We start from the raw sequence: 2544 nt of genomic DNA on the forward strand, positions 1-2544 counted from the left end.
TTGTTTCACCGATTGTATATATATATACTAAATTCGTTTACAATTCGGAGAATATACATTGAAAAATAGGATTACCTACATAGAAAACAGTCATCTGTCTCTTTATTTGTTATTAAGTACGGAGCTACACGATGGGCTATCTATGCTCTGCTCACAGCGGGTATCAAAACCCTACTTTTAGCGTTATAAATCCTCAGACGTTCCGTTGAGCCACCAAGGAGCTAATATTTACTAATTACTGGTATTTACTAATTATTATCATTTACTAATTACTATTCTAAAATATGTGTGATAAGCCATCACATCTATCCATATTAAAGTATGTTCTATAAGTTGACAGTTTTTTGTCATAAATTCTACTATCATTCTTAGGTTCCGACTACACAATCAAATTGGATGTTGTTCAGGGATTTCGAATTGATCTGAAGTACAACGCATGTTCAACACCTACTTTTTAAGGTATCTCACCTCTCACAGCCAACAAACAATAATAAGAAGAACTAACGAACAGATATTTACTGTGACGCGAGAGCCTTTGTTAGAGGGACTTTTTCTTCTCATTAACCCTATTAAGCAGAACTTATAAACAAATATAATTATTGTTTCGTGATGTCGTAAACCCTGATTGAGAAACTACTGGTCGTAATTAACCTTCATAAGCACAACTAATAAATAGATATTCACTGTATGGTGACGTCACCTACCCTGGTGGAGAATTTTGCTGGTAGTTAACTTTGATAAGCAGAATTAATAAATAAAACTTATATTCAATTTTTAGCCGATGTATAGCGACTTATAGAACGGCTCAGAGTCTTTTTTTTCAAGTACAAACTTTTAGCCCAGGTTCCATCATCTCTTGGCCTAGTTGAGATCTAATTACAGTTTTGGACTCGGGAGGTCTCATAGATTAATATACTCTAATCCCGCCTAAACAAAATTTCAATTTGAGGGTAAGGTGGTAGAGATCCTGATGAGTACTAAAATCGATTCGAGCATAGGCGAGCCCAACGCTTGTTATTGCTGGCGTACAAAAATATAGCGAATAAAAAGTATCATAGATTAATTTACTCTAATCCTGCCTAAAATTATTTCAAGTGCCGCGGCTATTGAAGACTCCCTCTTGTTAAAAGTTTGACAGACAACTGTGATATCGTTATTTTTGTGACATTTTGAACGTTTAATACATTATGTTCTGATTTTTAAACGAGCACGTGGTTAAAATACATACCGTTGTCTGCTAGTGGTGGCGACGCAGCTTTACATACCTAGGCTTAGTGGACGAAAGTTTCACCATACCGTTGTCTTGGTTGTTGAAGTTTCCTCCCCCAGAGAACGACCAGAAAGATAACGTTTTCTATCCAAAACAAACAATTTACTGTCTTTTAAATACGTCGTGCACGTGTGGCTCTAGGCGATACAGACGAAACATAAGGAAAAATCAACCAATAGTATTCAATTACGCTACGGAGATAAATCTTTAAGTTAACTTGTAAGATATTTTAATTTTTATATTCTATGGTGTGACATAAATTTCACCCCAATGGCTCAGCAGTAAGTCTGCAGATTTACAACCCTAAAAAAAACCATGGTGGACAGAGCACAGATAGCCCTTTGTGTAGCTTTGTGCTTAAAGATCAAACCAACGACATAAAACTTAAATCATCTCTTTGTATTGTCTAACTCGCATATTATTTATCTGGTGTGAAATGGAAATTATATTAACCCTTGATAGGTTAAATGGTGTGAAATAAAAATCAAATTAACCCTTGATAGGTTAAATGGTGTGAAATCAAAATTAAATTAATCCTTGATAGTTTATCTGGCGTGAAATTAAAATTAAATTAACCCTTGATAAGTTAAATGGTATAAAAAATTAACCTGCGATAGGTTAAATAGGTAAAATAAAAATTAAATTAACCCTTGATAAGTTAAATGGTATAAAAAATTAACCTGCGATAGGTTAAATAGGTAAAATAAAAATTAAATTAACCCTTGATAAGTTAAATGGTGTTAAATTAAAATTGTTACGTGGTCAGACCGCAGTTTCGAGTCACAAAAGTTCCAGGTGATATCCTTTGAGAACCAGACTACTGACTAACCCGCGAGTAGTCTCGTGTTGTTTCGCAGACAAACTACATATTTGACTTATATAGCAACTGTAAATTATATTATCATATTACTAGTTTGAACTGCTTTTTGCCGTTTCTTATACTTAACTTTCACATTGTAAAAATCTGCGTGTCTAGCCAAGCACCCCCACTTGGAAACTCCTTCTTACACCACAGCATTGTTGTTGTTGTTTTTTTTTTTTATTCAGCGCTAGATTCTTACATAATGGAACGTATAGGTTTACTCAACGTGGATGTCAGACAATAAAATTCAAACCTTCCAAAAAAAAACCTACTATTCAAGACAAATAACGTTACAGAAAGGAGTATGAAAAGTGACGTTTCCCCAGAACACGTAAGGAGTGGACGGTATCTACCTCCACCCATGCCCATTCTCGAGCCTAATTCGTCACACTGAATAACCACCTACCCCCCC

This window comes from Limulus polyphemus, unplaced genomic scaffold (genome assembly GCF_000517525.1).
Source record: "Limulus polyphemus unplaced genomic scaffold, Limulus_polyphemus-2.1.2 Scaffold9718, whole genome shotgun sequence".
In the NCBI taxonomy this organism is placed as follows: Eukaryota; Metazoa; Arthropoda; class Merostomata; order Xiphosura; family Limulidae; genus Limulus; species Limulus polyphemus.